This window comes from Triturus cristatus, chromosome 7 (genome assembly GCF_964204655.1).
Source record: "Triturus cristatus chromosome 7, aTriCri1.1, whole genome shotgun sequence".
Taxonomy (NCBI): domain Eukaryota; kingdom Metazoa; phylum Chordata; class Amphibia; order Caudata; family Salamandridae; genus Triturus; species Triturus cristatus.
Genome location: NC_140590.1, coordinates 322428369 through 322443704, shown reverse-complemented (window position 1 = coordinate 322443704; position 15336 = coordinate 322428369). Strand labels below are relative to the sequence as shown.

The following is a 15336-nucleotide window of genomic DNA, read 5'->3' as shown; positions in this document are numbered from 1 at the left end:
TGTTTGTGTAAAGCGCTCTGATAACCGATACTTTCGGGTCAAGATCGCTCTATATAAAACTCCATAAAAAAAAAGAATTGAACCACTAGCCTAGTGCCATGTCTGATACCGTCCTCCGGTAGTGACTGTTTAGGCCAACGTCAATGTCCACGCTGGGATTTGTAAGCCAGTGCTTACCCCGTTAAAAATAAGACTACAAATCCCAGAATGCAACACACAGGTGGCCGCAAACCCAGGATTGGTTGACCGTGTTCCACAACATGGAACCACTTCTCAACTATGGTGAAGTGTGTATTCTGCCTTGCACCGGCTCAAATTCTGGTCAGGATTACTCTCATAGTGGTAACATGCACAAGCTTGTCAATAACTTCTATTCACAGCGCCAAGAAGCAGTTCATTCTGTGTTGTATGCCAAACTTTATTAACGTCTTGCCATAGTATCTGATTAGCGCAGATTTGAGCATCATGAACTATAATCTCCCTGACGTGGAAATCTTTTAATTGTTGTGATCAGCCTCTATTAAATGGATACAATGAAGATGATAACTATTTCAGGTGCCTCAGTGAAAAAAAACAAGCGTTGGCAAAACCACTAGGTCTGGCCTGGGAAGATGGTGCAAGTTACTATTTTTGTTGTTTCTGGTTTTGAAAACGAGGTGCACTGATGCCTCTGTGGTATTTAAACACAAGGCTCTATTGGGCATCTGTGTACATAGTTCTGTGAGTGTATGGCTACAGTAACGGTCTGGCCGGGCCTTCGTTGAGGCCGTTTGCAGGACTGACTGATGTGATCATGTTTCCTGATAGTAAATGCGAGTAACATAGAAGGGCTCGGCAGTAGAGGGTGTGCCTCTCTAGCCTGGATGACAGGGGGAGAGAGTGATGGTAGTAAAAGGGAGGGGGCGGCATTTTTCAAGTCTCGCCTAGGGTGGCAAAACACCTAAAAACGGCCCTGCTCGTGACACCGGTAGGCCACGAGCCCCGGCAGCGGCGCTGGGAGGCAGCATATAATCAAGGGCGAATTCTCCCCATCACAACCAAGATGACCGCAAAACAATGCGCCGGTCAATGGATAAGGCGAGAAAGGTGAGCCCGAGTGAGAGAGTAAGAAGGATGGTGTAAGGTGGAGTAAGGATGGCGGAAGACCAAGAGATCGGACTGGTTACAACACTCGGTTTGCAACGCGCATTGCACTGGGTATGACTGAGGAGCTGAGTCACGAGGCCCGGTGTAACGCGGGTGCGCGCAGAGAGGTGACACGCACCCGAGAGCCACGGGGCCTGGTGCCCGCGCGCTGCCAGGAATCTCAAGAATGCTGCGCGAGAGCCTGGGCGCCGAGAGGGTTAACACTTGTCTTCAATGCACCCATCCTCTCAGGGCTGTATTTACTTAGAGTTTTCTGTCGAACAGGCTGGACCTGTCTCCCGAGAAAGAACGCGAACTCACCTGTTATGAGATTACGCAATCTGGGTGGATCGTCGTGAAGGCAGGCGCACCGGCTGAAGAGAGATTCTGGATTTAGAGAAGACGCGCCAGTGCTCCCTGACTGGCGTCTCTGGAAGAGAATTTTAGGGGGGCAGACACTGAGCCACAAACAAAAGAGTTGGGGACACCTGCTATGGTTAGTACACACGCGCGCACACACACCTATTTGTTCAAAATGTTAACATCTGACTGTCTATGTGTATATAGGTTTCAAGAGGTGGTTTCAGGGGAGTGCGGGTACAGGCCAGGCCACCGAGTCCGGTTGCGGGGGAGGGGCCAAGTGGGAAGGAGGCGGGGGGTTGCCCAAGAGTATGGGGGGAGGGAGCTGATGGGCGAGGGGTGGGGGATGAGACAGGAGGGGGTGGGCAGGGATTTTCCTCGCTGGGGGTCCATGCCAGCTTTGGACGCGGGGGTGGCAAGGGAGGGCAGCTGTGGGCCGGGGCGATCGGTGGCCGACCACTGGGGCCTGGGGGGAGCCAGCGGGCGCGTCGGGTATAGAGGGGGGTGCAGGGGTACCGGGGGGGTGCCCAGGGGGGTGGCGCGGTCCACCGGGAGCTGGAGTCTTTGGTTTGGAGCGACGGGGAGGAGAGTGCAGGCGGTTGGGGGGTAAGGGGGTGGGGCACTCGGGGCAGGGGAGGGTGGCCCGGGCCGAGAGGTCTACCCCGTCACGGCGCGGGGGACATTCGTCCGGTGCGGTGGGGGCGGTGGGGGGATCCTGGGGGGACGCTGGGGGGTGCGGCGGAATAGGGGATAGGTTTAACCCCGACATGTTGGACTCCACTTCTTTCTTTAGATAGGAATGCATGGCGAGGTGCTCGGGAGAGCAGCATGCGGCTCCAATCCACCGAGGGGATGGGCTGGCTCTGCCTTATGTGGGCGGTTGCACTCCCGCAAGGGACCTTACGGTAGCTTCCTACTGGAGGCGGGGCGGTAAGACCCCGCCAGCCCCACCCCGACGGGTCGATGCGGCCACCGTGGGACGGGGGCAGAGGTCCGTCAGTTCAGATCGGGACCCAGAGGAGTGGCACACAGGGCGGAGGATAGAGAGTGTGAATTTGGGATAACTGCATAAACATGTAGGGAACGGGCGGGGCGGAGCAGGCTGGAGCCCGCAGAGGGCGGCCTATGGCAAGAACGCATGGGGCCCACAGGGCTGGAGTCCGAGGAGGGCGGCCCGTCACAGTTAGACTACAATGAGGAGAGAGTGGAGGAAGGGGAAATACTGGAGCACAGGCGGGGGATCGGAGTAATGTTGTTCCTAGTTTCTTGCAGGGTGCGCACCAGAGACCCAAGGCGGATAGAGTGACGGCCCTACCTGCTCAACTGGTTAGGCGGCGGGATCCAGTGCGGACGCTGACCTTGACGCCAGGTAAGGCGGGGAGCGGGTCTGGCGGGGCACCTCAGGTCAGGGTCTCGGTCAGCACAGATGCGAGGGGGGGACGGGGGTGCGCTTGAATAAAGGAATGTTCGTGCAGGACATAGGGGTGGGGCCGGAAGAGGCGGGCCCAGACGGGAGCAGGTCCTCGGGCAACAAGGCAGATGGGGGATACCCAAGGAAGATAAGGAGAGTCATGATGTCCCGGTGCGCAAGCTGCCGTATATGGGCATTACGAAGCCCTTGGGGGCACACTTGTCGTTGGCCACCAAGGAGAAGATATGGAAAGGGCAGTACGTGGATATCTTGAAGCTCCTGCATTGCGAGCTGACGGCGAAGGAAGGGTATAAGGAGGAGGAGCTGGAGTTGGCCAAGCGGCCAAGGGTGCCTCTGAACATTGAAAATTGGTCGACGGGTTTCTTGATATTTGCCAGTGTGTACTGCGAAAAGTACCCGGTAAGGTCTGTCGTGCTCTTTAAATACATGTACGTGATCCGGCGGGCGCAGGTCACGTACGGGGGTTACTCCTGGTCGCACTATGACAAAGAGTTTAGAGCGCGTTTGGCCTGGGACCCAGAGGCAAAATGGGGGAAAATCAATTCGGATCTATACCAGCAGACCATGGGAGGGGCAAAGCGACGGTGACGCACTACCTGGATGACTTTTTCCTGGTGGGACTGCCCGGTTTGGCGGACTGCCAGCAACAGCTGGACAGTTTTACAGAGCTCATGGGCTACCTGGGTGTGCCCCTGGTGCCAGAGAAGACACAAGGTCCCACCACGGTGCTGTCATTTCTAGGAATAGAGCTAGACTCGGTGGCCATGGAGGCACACTTGCTGGGAGACAAGAAGGTGCACATACTGTTGTTGGTGGACACCATGTTGGTGAAACAGAAGGTGACGGTGCGTGAGGTGCAGGTTCTTTTGGGGCATTTGAACTTTGCGTGCTGAGTGGTGCGGGCAGGACGCACTTTTTTCAGACGACTGGGGTTTTCCCTGTCCGGTTTGACACTACTGCACCATCATCTGCGCTTGTCGGCGGGTATGAAGGAGGACATGCACATGTGGTGGGCCTTTTTGGAGCGACTTAATGGTATTCCTATGGCACCTCCGGAACAGTGGGACTGTGACATGACCATCTCCTCGGATGCGGCAGGGGTGGGCGGTTATGGGTTGTATTAGCAGGGGAGGTGGTGCACGGAGGTCTGGCCGCCACATTGGCAGAACGGGGAAAGGAGCATCGCATTCTTGGAGCTGTTCCCCCTAGTGGTGGCAGTGACGGTGTGGGCACAGGAGCTAGCACACAAAAAGGTGATTTTCAAGGTGGATAACATGTCTGTGGTACATTCATCAATAGGCAGTCGGCCAGGGATCCACAGGTGCTCAAGTTGTTGAGGGTGTTTGTGCTGCAATGTTTGGAACATGACATTTTGTTTCAAGTCCGACATGTGCCAGGGGTGGACAATGACATTGCGGATGCTTTGTCTCGTTCACAGTGGCAGAGGTTCCATGGGCTAGCCACGGAGGCGGACGAATGCAAGACGCCGGTGCCAGCGGGTCTGTGGTCGGTAGGAGAGAAAGGGTCGTACAACTGGTAAGAGGGTCAGTGGCCCCTTCCATCTGGAAGGCGTACGAGCAGGCATGGTGGGAATGTTTGGACAGTGGGGCAGTGCGACATGACAGTCAATGGGTGAGGGGCGAACAAGTAGTGCAGTTTATTCTGGCGATGATGGACAGAAGGATGTCAAAAGTGACGATTGCAGGCAAGTTATCAGCCATAGCATTTATGGGGAAGTTGTGGTGGGGCTATGCACCGTCAGCGGGTGCATTGGGTGTACGTCTGTTGGAGGGATGGGTGCAGGAAAAGGGCGCCAAGGCCCTTCAGCGCCGGCCCATCACGGCGGGTATTCTTGGCGGCTTGATACGGCTCATGCCGAATATCTGCCACAACCGGGAGGAGGCCACTTTGTTTTCCACACTCATGTCGTGGATATATTTTGGGGCATTTTGGGTGTCGGAGCTGGTAGGGCCAAGGGGAAAACAGAGGCTGCGGTGGGGGGAGGTGGAATTGCGGTCCAGGGAGGTGGCGGTTCTTTTACGGCGCTCGAAGACCGACCAACGGGGAGTGGGGAAGTGGGTTGTCATGGGACCTGTGGTGGATCAAGCGGTGTGCCCAGCGGTGTGGGGGGAGAGTTTGACGTCCAGGGCGAGTGCGGTGGCAGGGGAGGTTTTTCGCCGGGCCAAAGGTGAAAGGGTGACAGCGGCTCAGCTGCTTTGGGTTCTTCGGCACGCCCTGCACGTTATGGGTGAGGACCCCAGACTTTTTGGGATGCACTCTTTTCACATAGGTGTGGCAACGGATGCAGCAAGGAAGGGGTGGGGGAGGGAGGAACTTATGCGCTTGGGGCATTGGAAATCGAACTGTTACAAGACGTACATCAGGTTGAGAGGTTGCGGGATGGAGGAGGAGGACTAAGTTGCTGTTCCCTTGTCTTACAAGTGTGTCTTTTCAGGTGCGGTGGCAGGGCCGGACGCGGCAGGATTGTCAATCCTTATCTTAGGACATTCTTTTGTGAAGCGAGCGGAGCACTCCGAATGGAATAAGAACAGGAGTCTTAATTTAGAGTTGGATCTTAGGCTTTTCTGTTGTCATTGGCAGGGAAGGGGGGCATGAGGTGGCATGAGCTATTTCCGGCATTGAGTAAGGTGGTCAGGGGGGGAATTTGTCCGGATGTTTTAGTCATTCACTTAGGAGAGAACGACCTGGTGCAATGCAAGGGCCTGGCGTTGTTGAAACAAATGAAGCGGGATTTGCTGGAGATTCGGCGGCAGTGGTCAGGTTGCCATATATTATGGTCTGAATTTATACCTAGGAGAATTTGGAGAGGGGCTGAGCGGCCATAGATAGGGAGCGACGGAAGATTAATAGGGACTGAGGATTTTCTGCGACAAGGAGGGGTTTGGAAGGATGGAACACCCAGAGCTGCGTTATGCTGCAGTGTATTTCTTTAGAGAGGATGGGGTTCATCTGTCTCGATGTGGCATGGAATTGTACATAGTGCAGCTGAAGGAGGCTTTGGGCAGGTCAATAGGTGTGTGCAGGTCCGAAATGTCAGGATGCCTGGGGGGGGGGGGTTGACAGCCATCAGTGACGACTTTTCGAGTGGCGTTTTTCCTAGGTCATTCGTGATATAATGATGTATGGTTACAGTTGTGAAAGAACATAAGAAGTTTACCTAGTTAGGTAGGTGTAGCAAAGTTAGGAATGGCAAGTTGTGTTTATAATTGTTGCAGGGGGGAACATGTTTAGGGGAGGGGGTGGAGGGTAAGGTAGGAAGACAATATTTAGTGAGGCTTAGTTTTGTACGGGACAGGCCAAGGGAATTTGTATGTAAGGTGCACCTGTTTCCAATAAAGCGGCCTTTTTCACACCAACAAGCTAGTCTGTGGTCTGTGCTGCCCCCCCTTTTGGCCCAATGGGGCTTTGGGGGGGGGCAGCTGACCAGCGGTAGGCCTGCCCCCCCCGGGGGTTTTTGGGCCGGGGGGCAGCCGGATCCCAGTGGGCTGGTTGGGCTCCTTTGGGCTGGCTTTGGGATTGCTGGGCTGGTTTTGAGCTTGTGGGTTTTATAACCGGCCATCTTATGTCACGAGCCACCATTTTGGTGGTTGTGCCACGACAGCCGGTTCAGGGAGGACTCTGTGCTTTTTTGTTTTGTCCCGCCCTCCCTCCCTAGAGATTTTCTTTGTCTTGCCTTTTCGGGATTTTTTCTTTTGGTTTGGTTAGCCATTTCAGTTTTCAGTTAGGTTGTTTTCGTGGGAGCAGGTGCATCGGGGAAAATGTTTGTATGGGGCTTGTCACTGGAACAGGTGCTGGTGTGGTGCGCTATGTTGCTGGGGGGTGTTTTTCCTAGGTCATTTGTGATATAATGATGTATGGTTACAGTTGTGAAAGAACATAAGAAGTTTACCTAGTTAGGTAGGTGGAGAAAAGTTAGGAATGGCAAGTTGTGTTTATAATTGTTGCAGGGGGGGACATGTTTAGGGGAGGGGGTGGGAGGGTAAGGTAGGAAGACAATATTTAGTGAGGCTTAGTTTTGTACGGCACAGGCCAAGGGAATTTGTATGTAAGGTGCACCTGTTTCCAATAAAGCGGCCTTTTTCACACCAACAAGCTAGTCTGTGGTCTGTGCTGCCCCCCTTTTGGCCCAAAGTGCGTGTGTGGGGGGAGGGGAAGGGAGGGGAGCGGGGGAAAGGGATATAAGGGGAATAATAATAAATAATTTTTAAAAACGCCGGCCACCTCGGAGCTCTTTTCCGGCTCTCCTCCCGGCAGTCGCTGGGGCACAGGCTCCCCACCCAACCCCAGAACTGCTTTCATGCTATACCTGGCATGAAAGCAGTGCCGGGATTGACCTGAGCGGCTTGGTTTGCCGCTCAGACAGTGCCTGGGAGTCTGTGCTGCTTCTCCAACCTGGCTGTGCAACACAGCTGGGCTGGAGAAACCAAGTTCCCATCTGTGGCCAAAATGACATGCTCACTTTACAGTGCCCATCTCTCCTCCCCCTCCCATGGTCCAGCCTTGCCCCACCCTACACTGACATCGGGTCAGTAGGTTAGCGGAAAATAAAATGGTAATATTGTTTTATTTGTTTATTTTTCGTGGACTGACTTTGACAAGTGGGGCGACGTGCCTCCGCCATTACGGAGTAGCCGCCCCTGGACAAAGAAGGGTGCAATTGACAAAGAAACTTTTAGGGTGAAAGCTGCCAGGTCTTAAAAAACAGGTCTCCTGCTCTCTGGGGTGGAGAGGAAGCAGATAGTGAGGGCAACAAGGTGGTTTAAATGGAGAAGAGAATAAGATAGATGGGGGAGTAGGTCAGGAGTGAGCTGGGAAAAAGGCGCAAACAGGGTTAATCCGATAAGGGTGCAGGAAGAATAGTCTGTCCCTCTACAGCAGGTGAGCTGAGTAGGGACGGGTAGAGGGTGGAACTGGGTGGTTGGATTGTTTGCTGGAGAGGGATTCTGGATTAGAGAAGGGGTGCCACAGTCGACAGGATGAGACTGAAAAGAAGGAGGAGGAAGCGAAAAGAAGTGTGTTTGGCAAGGAGGAAGCAGGGTGGTCTAGAGATTATGGATTGGGTGGAGTGGTTTAGAATAGGGAATGGAGCTTGGTGGTAGGGGGATGAAACTGAGTCAGACGATTGGAGGAATATGGAGTGGTTTGAGTTTGGGGGCGGGTCCATGGTCAGTTGTCGAGAGCGAGACTAACCTGGCCTGAGAGAGACCTGGTTGGGTCTGGTAGAAATTTGAGGTGGCCGCTGAAGAATCCGTGCCTCTGGGATGGGAGGAAGAGGAAGGAGTCCAGCGCATGAGCGATGAGTAGGGTAGGTGAGGGAAAGAGCACATTTTTCTAGTGCGGGGAGAGACATACCTCTCAATCATAATAATTCTTATTTTACATAATACTGGTATTGGCAATTTTGAAGTTTCTAAGTGCTGCAAATAACAGATGTAACAGTTGCACATGGTAGTCAATTTATCAGTCCCCCAAGAACGAAATAATACATTTCAGTGACTTGGAAGACGTCATCCTCTTTAGAATTATCTTCACCATTCAGCTTCAAAAGGATTCCCTCTTGGAATCTACCAAACAAGTTTTCCCTCCGTTATTTTTAATGGCTCCAAACATCTTTGAGATCACCTCATCCTCCCAACAAGGCTTCCTCTCTAAACCTCCACTGGAGTCACCCTTCAGTGCGCCATCTCTCCAAGAACGGTTTGCCTCCATTGACGTCAGTGGGATCACCCTGCGGATGCAGCTGAAGCTGATCCTCCAAGATGCTTGATACTGCGCACTCTGAATGACATGGAGAGTAGCGCTGCAGACTTTTCCTACTGTGCCCTGGTGAAGACCATGAAGGATGCACATTCTACGATAGCCAAAAGGCTTCTTTACTCAAGGCAGGAAGGCACCTTACAGAGCACTTGAAACAACTTTGCTCTTTCTGCCATCTTACAGAACACGTCCCGTCTGATATAGCCACATCCTAACTGCTCCCTTTCCTCAAATACTTTCTTCTCCTTTTTCTTTACAAGAGTCACACTCTGCACTGTTTTAAATTACTGAGCCAGGACTCTGATGTTTCTAGAGTGGTGATTTGTCCCTCCTCTTTGGGTGGCATTTATACCGCCTCAATATGACCGATTCCTAACCTCTAGCGCTTTATTTTCACCACTATTCAATCAACTGATCAGCGAGGCACAGTCACAGGGGTACTCTCTGCCAACTAACCTCCAGGTCCTGATGAGACCTCATAATTGCAGTAGAAGGCGAAATGCTGCCTACATCTTAGCAATCAGATCTAGTCTTTGACATTAATTTGTTGTGCTTGATTGTGAATTACTTTGAATTGATGTAATCCAGAGTTCAGACTGTTAGTTATTATATAAGCACATACTAGCATCCTTATTCAATTTTTTGTGTGGTCACTGGCATAGCGACCACTCATTCCTTCTTGATTTATAATTCAACCGCTTTCAGCAGATGCAGTGGTGAGGTCAATGTCTCTTTGGTTAGCTTGATAATTCCCTATAGTATTTACACTACTGTTTACTTGTTAAATCTCTTTAACCCCTTCCCTGCTCATGACGGAACCACTCCGTCATGAGCCACGGTCGCGCTGTGCTCATGATGGAGTGGTTCCGTCATGCTGCGGCCGTTGGCGGCCGCTCCGCCCACGCGGCGCCTTTTCCCCGCCTGTGCGGGCGTGTAACGTAAGTGGGCGGCGCCGTGACGGAACCACTCCGTCATGAGCACAGCTCGCCCGTGACTCATGACGGCGTGGTTCCGTCATGAGCACAGCGGCGCCGCGCTCACCGAAAACCCCCCCAGCGCCGCGGCGGAATTCGCGCCGCGGCAAAGGGGTTAAAAGAGTCCTTGGTGAACCATTGTTGTTTTTTTATTAGAATTACCCAGGTTCCCCTTGGTATAATGGTCAGCTCTTGCATATTACAAGTTTGGGCTGACATTCCCTGACTACTCCTGTTTGTTTTCTGTCTCGTTGGGGCAATGACATGGAAGGGCAGATGTCTGTGCTTTGTTTAGACCACCAACACATAATTCATGGAGACCTTCCCTGTTGTCCGTGGGAGGATCTTGAAATTCAACAAGGAAGTGACAGGCAGGGGTAGTATTGAATGAATCCCCAGCCATAAGCGTGTAGGTAGCAGTTAGCATTTTGTGTCATAATGTTGAAATAGCTTACTGTACCCCAGTCTAAAGCACATTTCTGTCTTTTCTGAGTTTGGGGCGCAAGACTTCTTTCGGTCATATTAATAGCTGAGAGAGCGTGTATATTGCTTAGTAGAGATTCAAGTTCAAGTTCAAAATCTTTAATCGGGTACACAGAGTAGCAGAAAAGCACAGACATACACAATAAAAATAAATAAATTCATTGTAATTTACAATGTGGGGATTCCTTCGTGCATGTGTGCAGCTAAGGATTCCCCGTGCATGCGCAGTAGCCCCGCTGAAGCGCATGACCAGATACAAGAGCCTTGGTTTATGTGCTGTATCTTGGGACTCCCGCACACACGTATTTTCCGTTTTATTCTGTATCTTTGAGATGATGCTAGGGTACAAGAAGGAAAAGGATATTCAGAATAATGGGAGCAATAGAACATCATGTGGAGATCTTTTCCATCATTACTTTTGATGTTGTGCAAGCCTCAGTTTTATCCAGTGGGGTCTCCACTGCAGCCTGGAGAAACCTCCTTTCGAAGGTTTGCAGCACAGCTGTAGCTAGGAGGCTGGCAGCACTTCGGGTGGCTTTTAAAGGATTGAGGATTAGTGGTGCAGAGCTAGAACATAATTTGCATTGCATCTTCAAAGAAAGGAAGCACTCATATTTACTCAGGAATCAAAGCAAAGTCTTCTGGTTTCCTAAATCTGTAATCAGCAGGAAGACAACAGAATACAGAGCAGCCTTTAATGTTTCAGCGCGAAACCTGCTCTGGTGCATTCCCAAGGAAACAGACAGGATGCAAGTACCAAAGAGTCTCGTTGCAGACTAAGCCCCGTCTCAGGAAAGAGGTGAGCAAGAGTCGCACCTTTGTTGTCGAATTCACAGCTTTCTTCAGGAATGGGAAACATCACCTTCAGATATGTGGGTACTGGGCAATTTCCATAGAGGATATACATTATAATTCCTGACCCTTCCCCAACACTCGGGCATCATCCCTGCAACTTGACCGAGATGCCCAATGAAAAGGAAAACTCTGAAACTAGGTCTTTTCTTTATTGAAGAACACTATTAGTTCTGTACCAAAGAAAGACGGGGGAAGGAGTATACTCACCTGCATCTCAGGTACCCAAGGCCAGGGGCGGCCAGTAAGCTTGGGCAGAGGGGGTCCGCCCTCACTACTTTATACGGCGGGTAACGAGAATATTCATCTCAATTACCATCCATCTCCATTCATTAAAACATGGCGAAGCTTCTCACTGCCTAATACTGTGCCTGTCGCTCTCTGTGAACTCTCGCTAACGCGGGGGTCAGGAAGCCAGGCACTTTTTTATAGGCATGTGCGCGAGTGTGCACGTGCCAGACAGCCCAGATTTACATATGTGCTTACCTTTTAACAGCCCTCTCCTTACATGCTTGGGGGTCTGACCCACCCCCTCATGACACGCTGCAGTGTCACTTTATCCCAACAGCCCCAGGCGCTTTGGACACCAGCCCTGTACTGCCCAGGACCGTACACCAATCAATCCTCTCTTGCACCTGACCCCAACCCTTTCCAAAGTCATCACAGAGAAGAGTGGGGTCAGCAATCACCAATGACCACACCCCAACCCATCCTGTGGCGAGATGGGAAAGGGGGGGTTACAGATTAAGCAGGAGTCTGAGCATGCGGCGCGATATCTCAGAGTTGTGACATTGCGTTGCATGCATGCTGCAAAGAGCTGTAAGGGGCATGCATCTTAAAGCAGCCACTGTCTGGGCAGTGCTGATGGAATCAAGAGGACATGCGCTATGCAGGACTGGACCCATGGTAGCTGGAGCTTGATTTTGCTTTTTGCGCTCTGGCCTGCGACCTGGAGACTTGGAGCCTGCCCTCCCCTCGTGACTTCGAAGAAGAGGTAAGCTGGTGGTCTATGCAGCTTTGAATTTGCTGTTCATTGTTGAGTCACGAAAACTCCCCCATAGAATCAATAACCAGACAGAGATGTGAACAAATTTGGAGAAAATGGCGGACTGCAGGGAAATGTTAATGTAACTTCTTGCCCAGTAGTTAAGGAATGGACTCTGATATGTAATGGTGCTGTTCGGAGTGTTATTACGCAGGGGCAGCTCCACTGCTATGGCGGAGGAGCATTGCCCCACTGAAAAATAAAATGATAATAGGATCACTTTATTATCATTTTACTTTTCATTACTCCCAGCCGAGGTTAGGGTAGGGGTGGGGCCATCCTGCCGAGCGTCACTGTCAGGTAGGAGTGTTTGGGCACTTGTAAGTGCCCATGTCTGTTCGGCCGGCCGTATCAGGTTCGCCAAACAGACATGCGCACTCATGTTTCTCCAACCCAGCTGTGTTGTACAGCCGGTTTGGAGAAAAGCCCCAGAGTCCCTGGGCCTGAGCGAGCGTCAAGTCAGCCCGCTCAGGCCAACCAGGGAGCTGTGACTCCCCTGGAACCCCGTGCAGCGTGACCAGCGCGGAAGAGGAGCACTGAGGCAGAGGGCACAGGAGCAGGTAAATTAAAAAATATATATATTTTCCCCTCACCCAGTCTCCCGCCCCCCCACATTGCATCACCACCCCAAAATTGGAGCAGCCGCCACTGTTATTATGTAGTACTAGATGAGCAATTACCACTATTAATTATCTGCCCCAGACACCATGCAGAGCCACTTAACATGATTGGGCCATTTCTATTTATCTTTCTTTCACTATAAACGGAATCACGTGGTGTCTCAGTTTTTGTAGTTAAGCAGAAGAAGCTAGTACATTTGTTTGTTCAGAATCACACAGCTTGATGAAATGGTCAAACCTGGACCAAATGCCTGGATTCCACTTTCTACCTTCTGTATTTTTGGCATCTGGATCTTATCTCCTTGTGTGGCATTGAGGAAAGAGATATAGCTTCAGTGGCGAAGGAAGATGTATGATCTCCTTTGGTTGCAGGGCACCAGGAATGTTTTGTATCCAGTCTTACTGGACATCCTGTAATAGAAGGAATAAAGTACACCCTCCTCTACCGTGTGCATAGATAGAATGTAATAATTATCCCTCGCAGAGGCACCGGACCCTGCGGCCTTGTGTGTCTAGGACTTGCCATGGAGGATTATATACACAGCTGGAAATGTTTTACCTTGTATCCTGCTTTCATGAATGTGTAAAGTGACTCGTACCATGCCCTCTAGCAGGAACAAAGGTATGTTTTTTCAGAGGACTGACATTGCAATGCTGCATTATCATGCATATTTAAGTACAACTCACAGAAACGGGATAGCATTTTCCAAACAAGTCTATACGAAACAGCCCCATTGGTAGTGTACTCACCATTTGTCCCTCTTTCTTTTTACAAATTTTCTTTTTGTGGAGACCCCCCTCCAAAAACCTAATGTAAATCGGGCTTAATCACTTCACTTGCAATGTAAAACTCATATCAACTGTTACGCCCTACCACTTTGAAATGTCACCAACCGCTGCTGCCCAAGGTGATTGATGGCTACAGAAATGTGGCAGATCAAAAGAGAGTAAACAATCACTTGAAGAACATCCTGTTCACAATAGAAACTCTCCAAAGAATCATTCCTCTGAACCACTTCATGCTCACACTGGATTTAACCACTTTATGTTCGACCTGGATTTGATGGATGCCTACTTGCAAATACATATTGCAAAAAACTTCCAGGGGTTTTTGAGATTCTAGCACTGGCAATTCAGGGTTCTCCTAGTCGGACTTTAGTCAGCAGCAAGAGCCCCTATGAAAAAGGTGGCTCCAGTTGTGGCACAACTTTGACTCCAGGGAAGAACCATTTTTCCATAACTGGACGAATGGATGACGCTTCATTGGAGGAAAATATTCTACAGATGTTGAAAGTAACAAGCGTAACCCTGTGTCATCAAGGATTTCTGTGAAATTTTCCAAAATGTCAGCTCAAGCCATTAAAACACACAACCTTCATTGGTGGCAGGTTTTAGGACATATGTGGAGGAAGTCTTCTGTCCCTTCACTGATCACTCATTTATCAGGAAACTCCTATAAGAAATTGGACAGAAGTTCAGGCGTCACTGGCAGGTTCGGTCTTCATGGTGCAATAAGTGATAATTCAGCTTTGCCCACTACTGTGGCATCTTCTATAGAATTGATGTCAGCCTTCTTATTCTATGGAAACTCCAATTCCTATAATGCTAGAAATAAACCACTGGATTTAGCCAAAAGGATAGTGATGCATCCACAGACTGCGAGGATTCTGACAACAGATGCCAGTTCTCTAGAGTGGGGAACAACATTGGGTATTCTCATAGTCCAAGCCGAGTGGTCTTTGATGACGTGTTACAAATTGGTGGGAGCTTGCAGCTGTTCTCAGAGCTTTATAACACTTCAAGCAAGTAGTTCATCACAATATTCTGATCATATCAGACAACAGTTTAGACGTGGCCTACATTAATCATCAGGGAAGTGCCTATTTCAAAGCATTAAATGATATAGCAGTCCAGTTAGTATCATGGGGAGAGACTCATCTCCTTGCAATTTCAGAGATTCACATCAGAGGGCAGGACAATGCTCAAATAGATCAACTAAGAAGATTATTTTCATCATCATAGAACCTGTTGTTATCCCAAACAATCTTTGCATCCAAGAACAATACTCCCATGCTCCCATTTCTCAGAGGAGCGAGCATGGGGAGTACATGCACCTCAGGATGCACTGTATGCTTTCTCTCCATTTCTTCTGGTTCCAAAACTACTTTTAAAGATTCAGGAGGTGGGGTCAGAGTTCACAGTTCTTTATTAACCACTCAGATATTGGGGTTCTATGCTTCAGGGTCTGGCTGTTCTACTTCCTTGGATTATTCCTCTACCTCCAAAACCTCTCACGATTTCTCCTCTACCTCTTCCTCTTAGTTTGTTTCTGATGGACTGGAAGTGAAAGGTTAAATTTACAGGAAAAAGTCTCCCTTTTACTTTGGCTGAAGGTATTCAGGCTTCTAGGAGGTTTAAAATCATTTTACAGACACTTGTCTACCCCTCACAATTTGCGTGCGGAACATTCTTCATCTACAGTCTGTTGTTCATTGTGGTCTGCTGTTAAATTTCTTTGGGACGGGTTGCCTCTCAACCTCTCTCTCTCTACCTTGAAAACTCAGTGTTTTTTTAATAAGGCATTCTGACCTGATGTCCAGGTTAAGAGCTTCTCTCTATTTAACCGTCTATCTCATCCTTTTGCTCCACCTTTGGATCTCCCTTTAG

The 15336-nt window shown here is 50.2% G+C and overlaps 1 long non-coding RNA gene across 1 annotated transcript; it reads left to right on the top strand.

Annotated features, from left to right (window-relative positions):
- The first annotated feature begins 993 nt into the window (after window positions 1-993).
- Window positions 994-6880, top strand: LOC146809570 (uncharacterized). The gene is made up of 4 exons (XR_014965565.1): window positions 994-1086; window positions 2748-2854; window positions 4356-4453; window positions 5373-6880. It is a non-coding gene; the product is annotated as an uncharacterized LOC146809570 (long non-coding RNA).
- The last annotated feature ends 8456 nt before the right edge of the window (window positions 6881-15336 follow it).